At 41.2% G+C, this 16682-nt stretch overlaps 1 protein-coding gene and 1 pseudogene across 1 annotated transcript in view; both read left to right on the top strand.

The window, feature by feature from the left end:
- Window positions 1-16682, top strand: part of NFE2L2 (NFE2 like bZIP transcription factor 2) — a 102228-nt gene that overhangs the window by 42828 nt on the left and 42718 nt on the right. The gene's annotated exons all lie outside the window — the stretch shown is intronic.
- On the top strand, window positions 1865-4949 carry LOC112391540 (putative uncharacterized protein FLJ44553; annotated as a pseudogene).

Genomic DNA, 16682 nt, shown 5'->3' with positions numbered 1-16682 from the left:
CAAGTATACATGCCCACTGGGCAGGATTCTCTGCTATGGATCAAAGACAGCTAACTGGTCCAAAGGAGGGTAGTCTTTGTTAAGGAATGAAGGAACCAACCCTCCCTAAAGATCCTTCCCACTGGTCAAAGGCATTAGAATAAAACCTTATCCAGAGAGGGCGTGGTGAGCGGACCTGAGGCAGAGGAAATTTGAAGCCCAGGACCTTCCAAGATAACTGGGCTCTCTTGCCAGTCCTGGACAAAGAGAGTGCGGTTTCTGGAGAAAGCATGACTGTCCTGCTGTCTGCAGTTGGACAGCCTCCCGGGCTGCAGGGAAATTTTGGTCTCTGAGTACAGTCAATAGTACCACCTGCTTTGGTGACTTGAGCAGGAGTTAAGCAGCAAATGTGTGTATGTTGGAACTGTTTGGGGAATGGAGGTGACAATAAGCAAACAAACAAAACCTACTGCTTTGAGATGTTTTGTAACAGCTGTGCTCCCTACAGAATGGGTTTCCTCATTGCCTGGATCCAAGAGCATCTTCTGGGTCCTCCCTGTTCGAATGCTGAGTGTCCATGGAGAATATGAGCCGAGGAGGGAGGGGGTGCTGTCTCCCAGCTAAGACCGGGCAGCAGTCATGCAGGTAAAATCTCAGCAGCTGTGGTGAGGTGGTGCAGAGGGCCTGGGGTCTGTCAACTCCAGGTGAGAGATTTCCCCCAGGTCTATTGGTGAATGTGCTTCCTCTGAGCAAGCCATAGACAGGAATGTCATTGTAACTTGTGCTTGTGACATCTTTGCTCAAGAACAGCACAGATTGAATCTTATGTTCTTTTTTTTTTTTTTTTTTCGGTACGCGGGCCTCTCACTGTTGTGGCCTCTCCCGTTGCGGAGCACAGGCTCCCGACGCGCAGGCTCAGCGGCCATGACTCACGGGCCCAGCCACTCCGCGGCATGTGGGATCTTCCTGGACCGGGGCACGAACCCGTGTCCCCTGCATCGGCAGGTGGACTCTCAACCACTGCGCCACCAGGGAAGCCCTGAATTTTATGTTCTTTATAATATGGAAGGAAATATATAGACTTGCCACTTCTTCATGCCTTGAGACATCTCATAATATATGTTATACGTGATATGTGTATATATATAATAATCATTATATTATTATCCTATTATTCTAGTACTATGCCAGTCAGGAGAGGCTAGATAGGCTGCATTAACACATAACCCCCAAATATTATTGACTTAACATGATAAAAGTTTACATCTTACACCACAATTCAGTGTAGGTAGGGGGCTCTCCTGGGTGACTCCTTTAAGTGGTGACTTTGGGATTCAGGCTCCTTTCATCTTAAAATGCCATCAGCTTGGGAATTCCCTGGTGGTCCCGTGGTTGAGACTCCGTGCTCCCAATGCAGGGAGCATGGGTTTGATCCCTTGTCGGAGAACTAAGATCCCGCATGCCGCATGGTGCGGCCTAAAAAACAAACAAAACGAACAAACAAAAAATGCTTCAACGTTTGGCCTCAACAGTTGCCACCAAGGGAGAAAGGAGTACGTTAAAGTCTGTGGCTACGTCCACTACTTCTGCCACATCCCACTGGCAGAACCCAATCACAGGGTCCCATCCTAACTGCAAGGGAGCCAGGAAATGTTGTCTTTTGTGTGCCAGGAAGAGAAAACGAAATTGATGGGTGTCTCGCCAATCTTTCCTGCAAGTTTCTCCAAGGTGAGTTATTATGTAGTATTTTTCTTCTAATTATGCTTTGCATTTGATACCATTTAGGCTGCCTCCTTGCTTTGCACTGTATTCTGTGACATCCACATGCAACATCCCATTCCTCACAACAGCGCTGTGAGTTGTCAGGACGGATTTAATAGGGGAAATGATTGAGGACCTCGAGACCCAGAGTAGTCACATGACTTGTCCGAAGTCACACACTACGGTGACAGAGCTCTCTCTTAGGTTGGCAGAGTCTCTCCACTGCACCACCCTGTCTACCCCAGAAGCTCAGATCCAAGTGTGCAAGAAATATATTTTTATTCTACTATAAATCAACCTAATTTATCTTTTAAGCCCCTGCTCTCTCTTGGAAGGTGTCAGCAATGAGGCCCATCATTTTAATATCTCTCTGCCTTCGAGGGCGTGTCTGGGTTTGGGGTGGGACATGGCAGGGTTGCAGGGGTTAGTGCCAAGGTACTGGGGGATCCATGTGCTCCTTAAGTCAACTCTTTGAGAAGGCACCAACCCAGATGACTACAGTTTCTTCTAGTCTCCCCACTGATAGTGATGCATCTGTGCCTCCTTCCTGCCCACACAGCCCATGTGTGTCCAGCAGCTCCCTGCTACTTTGGGGCCACTCCAGGGTCCGGGAAGCTTCGTAGGCCCACACCCCACAGCCATTCTTCTCTCCAGGCTTGTGCCTTTCCGAGGAAGGAGGGGAGGGGAGGAGGGAAGGACGCACTCGGCCTTTGCTCTCCCATTTTTCATCCATCTCTCCTCCCACCCCAGTGAGAGGAAGTGTTTCCTCATCTTCCAGGGAAAACCCACTCTCCCCAAACCTTTTTCCTCCGAATAACTTTGGCTATACACCAAATCCTCTCCAGTCCTCTGAGGGCATTTATAACACAAAACGCAACTCAGAGAAGTTTCTCGTCCTTGTTTTGCTTTTTATCCTGTCACATCATTCCCCTACCTTGAGGCAATGAAACAAGGGCCTGCTGTCCAAGGCATGGAGGTGAGGACGGGGAATACCAAGAAACAAACCATTTCTCAATCACATGTGTATCACATGTAACTTCAGCAGGTCCTGGTGGAGTGAAGTCTCTGTGTCATTTTCCTGCAACTAACAGTGAGGGGAAGAGGCATTGATGGAAGTTATTATATTTGGGAACTAGCACGTTAGACCCCTTCCTGCCTGATTGGTCTTTAAATGTACACTTCCCCCTCCTCCACCTTGTCCCCTATGGCTCCACCTGCAAAGGATTGATCTGACAATCTTGGTGATCACGTTTTCACTTAAGAACTGAGGACCTGGTCTTCTCAGAGGAAAACCCACAGCTGGGAAAGCCTGTCTATAGATGATTCCTAGTCTTCTAAATGTGGGAAAGGGGATTTGTTTCTCTGTGTGTTTAAATATTTATCACTTCCCCTACCTCAGCTATGAGCATGCACCATAGAGGTAATCTGTTCCCAGGAGGACATGTCACTGTACATGTCATCCATAGTGATGATGGGAAAAGGAAGCATTAGGACAACTTAAGTGGAAAGATCACTTGTAAGAGCTGCAGAAGTCAGACCAACTGACAGGCAAAGAAATGCTGCCTTAAAGCAAAGCATCATGTAAAAACAAAAATCTGACTTGTACCAAATCCTATTTGCAAAGTGGATTTTAGAATAATTTCAAAACACACTAGGCTTTCAAAAGATGTTTGTCTTAGAGTGCAACTGGCCTCTGGTCAAAAACTGAAGTTTCGGTAATGCACAGTAACAATTGTTGTATAATTACTGGCCACAAAATACCAGGTGCCCAACCAAGCCTTTTCTACCCATTTAAGAGAGCCACGCCAAGCAAAAATGCCCTGCCTAGCCATACCCAGAAGTTCCAAAGCTCAACCTTTGTCACCAGGAAGGACAAAGGAATTAACTCACAGAGCAAAGCCATTATAAGGCACAACCAGGTGTTCTGTTGTAAACACCTTTTGTTAATACATGTTGAGAGTTGAACTTCCTCACATTTAAAGGAGGCCTGCTTGAGAGAGAATTTAAACCAAGCCAGGCCCAAAGTTGTTTTCTTTTTTAGATGTGTGACATCATAACTATGGGGTCTACAGAGTAGGGAAGCGCTGGCTTTGGAATCCAAAGTCTCTCCCAGCTATCCTTTGACCTAAGGATTGTAGTGTTCCCTGTTCTTGTGTGAACAGATTGCTTTAGCATCAAGGGAATGAACTCGAAGAGAACAGACAAAACGCAGGAGTGTTACAGGGAAGAAACATACTAAGAGACCTAAAGATGCACTTCCTCATTATATGTAAGGAAGCTATTTCCTAGATTCCTGGAGCTATAAAAAGCCAAGTGAATTTGCTTAAGTTAATAAATTTTATTGAATTATGATGATAATACCACAGCAAAATGTTTTGTTTCCTCTCTTTATTGCTTCCTGTTAGTTACTAAGAAATCCAGTGTAACTTTTTTGTACTCTCTCTCATTTGTTTTGCATGGGCTTCCCAATGTGTGTGTTTGTGTGCCTATATAATTGATAAGATGGATGCGTGTGTGTGGTTGCTACAAACACAGATGTAAGGCTAAAGGTGGGGCCCAGTTTTGTTACAGCAAAACCCCATCATAAAAGCCCTTTGCCAGGTATTGGAACTGATTGTTCTGGACTGAGAGGAAAAGGCAAAATCTTCAGTTCTCAGAATGACCTGAAAAGTCTGTGGTATGAACCTTATTCTTCTTTCCTAACCCTGGGATTAGAATGAAGGTCCACATTCAGCTAAGATGACAAATCTGCTTTGGTTTGTCAGTGTCACATGTCCCAGAAACAGTCTGGGTCCCCCTGGGTTCAGCTGATGGACCCCGAGTTCTTCTTCACCAATAGCGGCAGAGGCTGAGGCGGTGGCAGCGGTAGAGTGGACATCACTGAGCAGGGGGTGTGAGCCAGGGGCTATCTGAGCACCTCCCTGTCTTCTCTCTGCATCCCCTCCAGGTTGGTGCTGATCTGCATTTCACACATGAGGAAACCAAGGAAAAGAGATAAGTTATTAACCTGAGCCATGTGGAATTCCTGTTTTTGCAGGTCAGAAAAGTCTAATATCAGCAAGTTCGTATGATTCAACCTAATATTTGCCCAGTTAGTAGGTTGTGATTCCAGAGTTTGAACTCTTACCTACCCCCAAAATGGTAGCTGCATATCTGTATTTCAGATGGCAGGCTAGGGCTCTGAGCAAATGCATTCAAAAATAAATAAACAGGGCTTCCCTGGTGGCGCAGTGGTTGAGAGTCCGCCTTCCAATGCAGGGGACACAGGTTCGTGCCCCGGTCCGGGAAGATCCCACATGCCGCGGAGCGGCTGGGCCCGTGAGCCATGGCCGCTGAGCCTGCACGTCCGGAGCCTGTGCTCCGCAACGGGAGAGGCCACAACAGTGAGAGGCCCGCGTGCCGCAAAAAATAAATAAATAAATAAACAGTGCTATCAGTAGATGACTTCCTTTCTTCTCCAGTCTGAGGTTTCAACTACTGACTTTATTCACGTCATAGTGTGAAAGTTGGCTGGAGCCAGACAAGACTGCCCTGCCTGTGGCTATTGTTTTTGCTGTGAAGCTGAAACCAGCCCATCAAACCAGCTCTGTCAGGCTGGCTGCCTCCCAGCCTGCCTGCCTAAATGTATCTTCCTCTCAGGATGGCACAGAGACATACACCCCATCTCCCCAGCTGAACTACCACCGCTGGAACCACTCACCTGTGACCACATGCTTTCCTCCTAGAACCATTGTTAAACTCCTCTCAACCTCCCCTGTTAACACACTGATGATTAGTTTATCATCAGATTACGTGAGCTCGGGGCTTGGATCAAGTGAATTTGGTTTGGAGCTGACGGGTAAGGTCAGGAGCGTGAGGGTGAATCATAGACTATTAGATGCAGCAGGAACGTTAGAAGCTGTGTTGGCCGATCCCAGCATTTTACAGCCGTAGAAACTGATGTACAGGTGCCAAAGCTTTGGTGTCTTGATTGTGGAATGACCACATTTTGCCTGGGACCGAAGGGTTTCCTGGAATGTGAGACTTGCAGTGCTCAAACTGGGAAAGTCCTGGACAAACCAGGACGAGTTGACCACTCTCCTTGCTTGGGAGCCCCAAACTCTTCTGATTCTCTGGGCAAGTCAGATTTGCGCAAGCCCTGACAGCAAAGGCCCCACGGCTGCTTGGTACAGCTCAAAAACCCCAGGTGGAGAAATGACAGCAACACAAACTTACACGGCACAGTTTAACCCCGGCTCGCTCCCCTGAACGGCCAGTATCGAGGCGTGAGCTTGGATGCCACATGGAAGCAGCCATGTGAGGTAAGGTTGTGTCTGCCTCATGGCTGACTGAACTCTTAGCCTCTTGGGCCAACTGCATTTGGGAAAGCTGGGTGGATTGAGTCAGTCTCAGAAAATAAGGCTGTGGTCTGCTTTATTGACTTCATAGAGAGGGCCACTGGGTCTGCCTCAGCCATGCAGTTCACAGAGCCTGCTAGGAGAGGGCCGCTCTGTCTTGTCTGTGCTCCATGTGGCTGCGTGGAGGGTGGAATGGAGAAGTGGTCAGGCAGGGAGAAGGGTCAGCAGGGTGCCCCGTGCTACCATCGCTTCCTCTTTCAGAAGTTTTGTCATTCAGAGGTTTTGAATCCTGCAGTAGGCAGTTATTCTTGGCTAACTTTGGACTTTTTCCTTAAATGTCAGGCATCTAATTTTTAAATATTTCTTGGTTTTACTTCTCCTCCTGGCCTATTTTGCCCCCAGCCCTTGGTTGCTTGGTAGCTGTTTCCTTCACCAGGCCTCCTGCTTTCTGTTCTGCTGGGATGCAGCCCCTAGCTCATGCCCTGCACCTGGGGATGAGTGTGTGGGGATGAGACGAGAAGGAGAGGGGGAAGCAAGAAAGGAATAATGCAAGGATCCCAGTCAGGCAAATTGTCAGATGGTACACGTTCACTTCACCATTCTCTTTCCTGTGGGCATTCCCTTAAGCTATGCCTGGACACCCCTGCCCCCATCCCTATTCCTACACACACCTGCTGAGATCTACTTTTTTCATGCCCCACACTTGTTCTCGACCACCACTGAAATGTCTTAGTGCCGAAATAACATTTACAAATTTACTGATCAGAAAAACTCGTCACTGTTAATGGGAGTTAACGTCAGAGGCCAAGGCCTCAAAAGTGAATCCTAACTATGGCCTGTGTAATTAATACCCCTCTCAGGTTGTCTTAACACTTTAGTGAACCTGATGCCAGTGGAGGGATTTTGAAATTGGGGGAGGGGATGGGAAGCATAGTGAAGGATTATTTGTGACAAGGGTTGCCAGATTTAGCGGAGAAAAATTGGACACCCAGTTGAGTCTGAATTTCACATAAAAAATATGTTTTTTATAATTTAGTATAAGGATGTCCCTTGCAATATTCGTGATATACTAAAAATTATTCATTGTTTATCTGAAATTCAAATTTAACTGGGCATCTTGTATTTTATCTGGCAACCCTCTGACCCACAATGTCTCCCGAATATGCAGCCTTTGCAGCAGGAGGTCGGGATTGCTGCAGAATTTGGAACAGTTTCCAGATGTCTGGCAGAAGGGAAGCCAGTCCATCAGAGAGGGCATCATGTGGTACAGTCAGGTGAAATCTCTGCCCCCAGTGCCAGGCCTGTTGATGTGCAGGGGCATGTGAGGTAGGCCTGAACGGAATACCCCTGGAGCCTGGCCAAGGTGCTGGTAGAAAGGGCATGTTCTGCTGGGTCCTTCCCAGAAGATACAGTGTCTGGTTCCGGTGCTGACAACTGACCCATCTAATATCCGTCACACTAGAACATTATTTTTAGATCTGGGGAAGGAGTGGCAAGGTTTTAAAAATAAGGTACTGGATATAGAGGGAAACTACATTCAAGAAGCTCAATCCTGACTGGGAAATGCAATCCCTGGGCCTGCTAACATTAGAGCTAGAAAAGGTTAGTACCAGCAGCTTTCTGTGTTAAAATGCCTAAGACTGAGACCCAACACTTTTCTTTTACTTTTTTAATAAACAAAGGTAATGCTACTAGCTTCAAGAGAATCGCTTTAGCCACCTATAATAATCTTTTTGTTTTCAATTAATGAAGAGAGTGAAATTAATCTTTTGTTTTCTTTTTGTTTTGTTACCTGTTTTTGGCTTCTGTATGGGATATACCCTGTCTGCTCTTCCAGATCTACCCTCTATCCTTCTTCTCTACCCTGCTCTGTGCTCTGGGAAGCTGACACTTAGGACTCCCTTCGTTTCTGTCTTCTATTAGGACCAGCCAATGGGAGACATCAGCAAGAGATTGGAGGTTGGAAGACAGTTAGGTCAGAAGGATAACTTTACTGTAGTTGGTGTTTATTAAAATGCTAATGGTTTCAACAACTTGATAAAAAGCACTCAAAATAGGAACAGATGAATACTTCTTTAATGTGATAAAATACATCTGTATCATCCCCCCAAACCAGCATGCTGCTTGACAGGGAAATGCTAGAGGCAGGAATAAAACAGTAGTGCTTTGCTATCACCATTATTAGTTAAAATTTTACTGAAGATACTAGCAATCATAATCAGACATGATAAAGACTTCAAGTATAAAAATGGGAAAGGAAGAAAAAATAGTCACTATGTACAGATGATAAGATTTTATCTCTATAAGCCCAAGAAAAATCACTATAAACAATAAGAAAGGGTTTGCAGGGCAGAAATAGATACACACATGTAGAGAACAAACGTATGGACACCAAGGGAGGAAAGCAGCGGGGGATGGGTGGTGGTGGGATGAATTGGGAGATTGGGATTGACATGTATACACTAATATGTATAAAGTAGATAACTAATAAGAACCTGCTGTATAAAAAAATAAATAAAATTCAAAAAACCACAAAAAAACAAAACAAAACCAAAAAAACAATAAGAGGGGGACTTCCCTGTCAGTCCTATGGTTAAGACTTCACCTTCCAATGCAAGGGTTGTGGGTTTGACCTCTGGTCAGGGAGCTAAGATCCCACATGCCTCACAGCCCAAAACACCAGAACATAAAACAACAAATTCAATAAACACTTTAAAAAAAAAAGAGAATTCAGTAAATTAGAAGGATGCAAAATTAGTTGATCTCATATATGCACAAACAATAACCTATTAGAAGATAGAAGGATGAAGGATCTTATTTAAAGTAGCAACGAGAAAGAGAAAATACCTAGGAATAACTTTAACAACTATGCACAAGCCCTATATGTAGAAAACTTAAAAGGAAAAAAAGAAGACCCAAAATAGATTTTAACAGGTAGAAGACATAACTGGATAGGAAAATTAAAAATTGTTAAAATGTCATTTATCTCAAAGTTAATTTAAAATTTTAACACAATTCCAATAAAAATACTGAATTTTTTCCTTTTGAAGTTGACAAGCTAATCCTCAAATTTATATTGGAGACAGGGGTAGAATAGCCAGGAAAATTCTGAAAAGAAGAGAAATACGTACATCTGTGTGTGATAAAAGGTAGTATGGTTAGCCTTGCCAGATATTAAAACACACTACAGAGCCTCAGTAATTAAAACAATGTGGGACTAGTCCATAAATAAACATACAGATGAATGGAACCAATGAGAATGTTCTGATACAGACCCAAGTAGATAAAGGAATTAATATATGATAAAGGTGACATTGCGGGGCTTCTCTGGTGGCACAGTTGTTAAGAATCCACCTGCCATTTCAGGGGACATGGGTTCAAGCCCTGGTCCGGGAAGATCCCACATACCACGGAGAAACTAAGCCCTTGCACCACTACTGAGCCTGCACTCTAGAGCCCGCGAGCCACAACTACTGAGCCCATGTGCCTAGAGCCTGTACTCTTCAACAAGAAAAGCCACCACTATGAGAAACCTGCACACCGCAACGAAGAGTAGCCCCCGCTCACCACAGCTAGAGAAAGCCAGTGCACAGCAATGAAACCCAATGCAGCCAAAAATAAAATTAAAAAAAAAAAAGGTGACATTGCAAATCATCAGAGAAAAGAGTAACTATTCAATAAATGGTGTTGGTATAACTGGATAGCCATCTGGAATAAAACTGGATCCATACTTCACACTGTGTAATAAATTACAAAGAAATCATATTGCAATGTAAAAAAATACTAAAATTACTAAAAGAAAATTATGGAAGAATTTCTTTATAGCCTTGGAAGGTCTTTATAAATGTGACTCAAAATCCAGAAGCCATTTTAAATTGATAAATTCAATTATGTAAAAATGAAAAAATATCTGTGTGGTGATATATATATATATATGGTGATATATATATCTATATAGATCTGTATAGGTCTATATAGATCTATAGATATAATTAAACTTAAAAGATAAATGACAAACCAGGAAAAAGTATTTTCAACTTATATTACAAAGTATAAATATCCCTTATATATCGATACAAAGCACTACTATAAATAAATAAGACCAAAAAAAATTTTTTTTGACAACTCAATAGAAAAATGAGCAATGGAAATGAATAAACAACTAAAGAGTTCTGGTGTGGAGTGGGGGGAATTTTGCCATGCCAACAAGCTGGCTATCCTACAATTCAACTCAGTTCTGACACTATCTACCCAGAGATAACATTAGATCCCACAGGTTAAGGGTTCAGTCCAAGACTGCCCACCCTCCACTTCAAAGATCAGTAGCAAGTCCAGGTTGTCACTTGTACTTCTAAAGAAGGGCTATAGATTGGAGTTTCCAATGGCACCCCTCTTTGGTTTTGATTCATTTGCTAGAGCAGCTTACAGAATTCAGAGAAATGTTTTACTTACTGGATTACCGGTTTATTATAAAAGTATATAACTCAGGAACGACCAGATGGAAGAGATGCATAGGGCAAGGTATGCGGAAAGGTTAAGGAGCTTCCAAACCCTCTCTGGGCTCACTACTCTCCCTAAATCTCCATGTGTCACCACCCCAAAAAGATCTCTGAACCTCCACCTTTGGGTTTGTAAGGAGGCTTCGTTACACAGGCATAATTGATTAAATTATTGGCCTTTGGTGATTGAACTCAATCTCCAGCCCATCTCCCCTCTCTGGAGGTGGAGAGGTGGTGGTGGGACTGAAAGTTCCAACCCTCTAATCACATCGTTGGCTCCCCTGTCAACCAGCCCTCAACCTGAGGTGCTTTCCAAAAGTTAACATAACATGAGACACATTTACTGCTCTCATCACTTAGGAAGTTCCAAGGATTTTAGGAGCTCTGTGCCAGAAAACCAAATATATATTTATTATAAATCTATATCATAACAACTCATGGAAAATTCCATAAATGTATGAAAAGATATTCACATAAGAAATGCAAATTAAAGCTATGCTGATATATCATTTTTCACATATCAGATTTCCAAAAATCTAAAAGTTTGATTATCTTTGTATGATTGTAAATTGGAATAAGTCCATGGAGGTTAATTTGGCAAGATCAATCAATCTTATGAATGCACATACCCTTTGACCCAACAATCCCTTCTAATTGAATATATCCTATGAATAGATTTGACACATAAAATGACCTAGGTACAGGTTATTCATTAAAGCATTACTTGTAATAGCAAGGTTGGAAATAATCCAATGACCATCAATACAAAACCTGTGAAATAAATCATGATGCACTTATATATACTAATGGAATATTATGCAGCCATGAAAAAGATAGAAATAAAAAAGGAAGATAGTGAGGATGTGCTATATATTGTACCAACATGGGAAAATCTCTAAGCTAGATTTAATGAAAACTGCAAGATGCATAACAGTATGCACTATCTATCTGCTACATTTTGTGTGATAAAAAGAAAAATATATATGTATAAGTATTTGCTTGCGTATACATAAACTATTCTGAAATAATATCCAAGAAACCAGTAACAGTGGATTGGGAAGAGAAAAAAGGGGGAGATCTAATGAATGTGAGATAGGGAAGGAAGAGAGACTTTTACCTTTTATAGTTTTTAAATATTTGAGTTATGAGCATATGTTACTTATTCAAATATTAATATATAAATAGTGCTTGTTAAAAAAATCAAACAATTAGAAATACATAAGGTAGGAAGTAAACATTCCCCTACTCCTAAATTTACCACTCAGAGAAAACCGGTGCCAACAATTTAGTCACTGAGAAGCAAGTAGGAAACTTTTTAAAAAGTATGTAGTAGGCAGTGAAAGCATTATTTTCTGAGTCCCTGAAATCATGCAGTTGTGACAGTGCCAAATCCAGTTAGACCAAAGATAAGCAGCTGAGATCAATATTGATCTCCTTCTGCAGGCTCACAGTGAGCCACTAGGCTTAAATAGCACATTCAATCCCATATGTAGAATTGGGACTGTAAAATATTTCTGAGTTAGGTAGCAATGTAAAAGTGAATGGTAGGGGTCATTAGCTCTAATGGACTAAGTATTATGTGGTTTTGAAATTAAGGCATTAACATTTCAGCAAATGAAAATGTTTATGCAGTCTTCAAATTCTTGGCAGTAGTACCAGAGAATTCAGCCAGCAGTGGCTCCTAAATTACAAACATAAAGAGTTGCAGAGAACATTAAGAATTATTCCTTATTTTCCACTGCCATTATTAAAAATTATTTAAAATATTTTCTATTCGGAATCTGACATTCCCTCATCACAATAAAGCAAACCTCATGTTACAGTCTCCCTCAAGATCATGTTCCTTTGACTCCGAAAATTCCTTGATGAGTAGAAAATGAATAAGTATCTATTAGCAAAAAATGTACAAAATGACATACACAGCCTCCCTATTACAATATAAATACCAAGGTCTTAGCCAAACCAGCAGTTGATATTTTTAATGCATGTGCCCTAATACAACACGACAAAAGTGTTTATACAATGCAGTCTCTTTCCTGTCATCTTCTTATAAAAGCAGGGTGTTGATGTTGGAAGAAAATTTAGAAATCAACAAGTCTATTCATGCAATCATTTATTCATTTAACAAATATTTATCAAGAGTCTCCCATATCAAGTTAAATAAAAAGCAATAGGGATAAAACAAAATAACAAAGTCTCTGGCCCTGAGGAGCTTATGTCTAAGCCAACCCCTTTATTTTCATTTTGAAGAATCTCTAGGTCTTCCAAGTTCAGACCAGTTGTTCTTTTCATTATGCCAAATATCAAGCATTTATGAGAAGAAGTAAACAATTTATATTTATGAATTGGCAGTAGTCTATTATTACTTTAGTGCTTTTCACATCCTAATTTTTTGGTTTGGGGTTATCATTTCAGAGGATCTAACTGCTTCATCTTCACAAGTAACTTTATATACGTTATGCCAGTTAACCTCACAACAACCTTCATTTCACAAATGAGGAAATGGATTCAGTGAATAAATCAACTTTCCCAGGATCACACAGCTAGGAAGTAAGCAAACTCAGATCTATCTGTCTCTAGTGCTTATACTCTCTGTGTCATAGTACCCAGCAGGATTTGTCAAAATATAGGCTAGAGAAAGTGTAATTTGTACTAATGTTTTCAGAACATATGATTGTTAAAGAAGATGTGGCATATATATATATACACACACACACACACACACACACACACACACACACAATGGAATACTACTCAGCCGCAAAAAAGAATGAAATTTTGCCATTTGCAGAAACATGGATGGACTTGGAGGGCATTATGCTAAGTGAAATAAGTCAGAGCAAGACAAATACTGTATGATATCACTTATATGTAGAATCTGAAAACTACAACAAACTAGTGAATATAGCAAAATAAAAGGAAGCAGACTCACAGGTATAGAGAACAAACTAGTGGTTGCCAGTGGGGAGAGGGAAGAGGGAGGGGCTAGATAGGGATAAGGGATTAGGTACGAACTATTATGTATAAAATAAGCTACAAGGTATATTGTACAGCATGAGGAACATAGCCAATATTTTATAACTATAACTATATTTATGGAGTATAACCTTTAAAAATTGTGAATCACTATATTGTACACCTGTAACTTATATAATATTGTACATCAACTATCTCCAATTAAAAAAAAAAAAGTAGGACTTCCCTGGTGGCGCAGTGGTTAAGAATCCGCCTGCCAGTGCAGGGGACATGGGTTCAAGCCCTGGTCCAGGAAGATCCCACATGCTGCGGAGCAACTAAGGCCATGCACCACAACTACTGAGCCTGCCCTCTAGAGCCCAAGAGCCACAACTACTGAGCCCACGTGCTACAACTACTGAAGCCTGTATGCCTAGAGCCCATGCTCCGCAAAAAAGAAGCCACCGCGATCAGCCCGCGCACCGCAACAAAGACTAGCCCCCACTCGCTGCAACTAGAGAAAGCCTGCGGACAGCAACAAAGACCCAATACAGCCAAAAATAAATAAATAAATAAAATAAATTTATTTTTTAAAAAAAGAGTACATGATTGTTACTTGATTGTTAAATCCTCTGCTGCTTCACAGAGAATTTCTTAAAAAGCACTCTATAATGGTAAACACAATGTACTTCTGGGTACCTTAACGCCAGTTCATGAAGACCATGAAATTACACTGGGTCATTGTTAGTTTCGATCATTACAGTACTCTGCATTAAAATGATCAATGTTTAAATAAAGTTACTTTTTTCCCCATTATATTCCTTTACCTTTTTATCCTTGAACTTTCCTATAGCCTTATCTTTCATTTTTTTGAACTTTTTGCTCTACATCTTTTGAATACCCATATCAAATCTATATTTTTAATGATCCTACAATATTTTTATTTTATATTATTATTATGTTTATTAAGAGGTATCTGATTTTTCTTCTGTTAGCCACGTTGATGTCAATCTCTTCCTCATAACTACACTTCTCAACTTAAGCCTTCCGAGAAGTAAGACATTCACTCTATAGTGAGTGACTAATGCAGCAGTCCCCAACCTTTTTGGCACCAAGGACTGGTTTCGTGGAAGACAATTTCTCCACGGACCAGGGTGGGGGGTGGTTTCGGGATGATTCAAGCACATTACATTTATCGTGCACTTCATTTCTATTATTATTACATTGTAATATGTAATGAAATAATTATACAACTCACCATAATGCTGACAGGAGGAGGAGCTCAGGCAGTAATGCGAGCGATGGGGAGCAGCTGTAAATACAGATGAAACTTTGCTCGCTTGCCTGGTGCTCACCTCCTGCTGTGCAGCCCGGTTCCTAACAGGCCATGGACCGGTATCAGCCCACGACCTGGGGGTTGGGGACCCCTGGACTAATGCATAACTCACTCAAAACAAAATAGAGACTATTGCAATCATGAAGGTGATCTGTAGTAAAAAAGAGAATTTTGATACAGTCCCATGATCGAATCTGACACTGATTGGCAGTTGGCTTTGAAGACCTTGGGCCATGGTATCAAACCATAAAATCTGAATCATATTCCTTAGAGCAATGTTCTTCATATCCACCTATGAGCCACTAGCAATCAAATACAGGTTTCTAGGGGCCCTTATAGTTTCTTTTTTAGGTATTTACAGATTTAGATCAATAATAGAGGGTTGGTAAGCAGCAATCAAGAAAGGAAAACAAATACGTGGAAATCTTAAATTGAATTTCAACGTGAAAATTATGGCTTTATTATATCCCAGTAGCATAAAATTATGGTTCACCCTTCAAAGTATGTCATACACTTAAATGAGGTCCATGGCAAAAATTATAGTATAGCTCACAGTCCCTGCACTGTTTAATTATTGACAAAGAATTGGGTGGTATCCTGGGACTAGCTTGGCTCAGTGAAAAGAACAAAGGTTTTGGAATGAGTTCAACCTAGGATTTCAAGGAATTCTCTGGCAGTCCAGTGGTCAGAACTCCATGCTTCCTATGCTGGGGACATGGGTTCGAACTCTGGTAGGGGAGCTAAGTTCCCACATGCCGCGAGGAGCGGTCAAAAAATAAATAAGTAAAAATAACCTAGGATTTCACCTGAACTCTGCTGTGGAAACTTAGCCAAGTTACTGAATCATGGAACTGTGTGGCTCGGCCAAGTTTCTGTACCAGATTGAGTTCTGTAAAGTGGTTGTTGTAAAGATTAGTAATAACATATAAGGTGTCTGGAAGTAGAGCCTCATACATAGTATGTTCTCAGTCAGTGCCAATCTCACATGGGGCACTTCACAGTACACACAATGATTTTTTTATTGAATTGATTATAAGGAGATTAAATGTTGGTATTATATGTCCTTATTCCTTGAGTGGACAATTGAAATTGAAAGGACATATTTCTTGCTGCTGACTATACAGTCTTACTTCCCCAAGAGACTAGAATAGGCAAACTTTAGTAAAAAATGTCTTTGTAATGTTCCTTTAAGGAGAAGTCTATAGTGTGCAGAAAAAACTTCCTCTATTTTATAAATCAGTATTGTCACAAAATATCTATTTATTTGGTGTTTAGGACCCCTAAATAATGAAACTGCAGTGCCTTTTCAGGATGGTTAATAGATGGTTTTAACCAATTTGGTTAAAATTGTTCATGGTAACAAGTAGGGTTTCAAAAGGAGAGGAGTCAAGGAGGAAAAAGAAACTGATAATACTTGTTGCTTCTCAGTGCAGTTCAGGAACCACGAGTGGGTCCATCAATGCATGGTGAGTGGAAGAAATTCTCAGGCACCAGGTGAAAGTAAAATCTTAGTATTCTGTAGCTTATTTTTTAATAACTCAAATTTGCATTAAGATGCATATTCCATATTTTCTGGATTTTTAATGTCATTTAAATCAATAGTTAATGATATTTTCTTACCATAACTCTTTGATTTATCTGACAGCAAAGTTACTAACAATGAAGCATACTGTAGGGATGTATCCCTTCCTCTCAGTCAACATATAAAAAACATTATATTACACATTAAAATTGCTGTGCCATGTAAAGATAGTCAGCATCTTTAGTCATTAGGAGATGTGAATTAAATGAAAAATAAAACCACAGTGATATATA

This window comes from Neophocaena asiaeorientalis, unplaced genomic scaffold (genome assembly GCF_003031525.2).
Source record: "Neophocaena asiaeorientalis asiaeorientalis breed wild unplaced genomic scaffold, Neophocaena_asiaeorientalis_V1.1 scaffold96, whole genome shotgun sequence".
NCBI lineage: Eukaryota > Metazoa > Chordata > Mammalia > Artiodactyla > Phocoenidae > Neophocaena > Neophocaena asiaeorientalis.
Note: the sequence above shows the minus strand (reverse complement) of the source record. Positions and strands in the feature narration are given on the sequence as shown.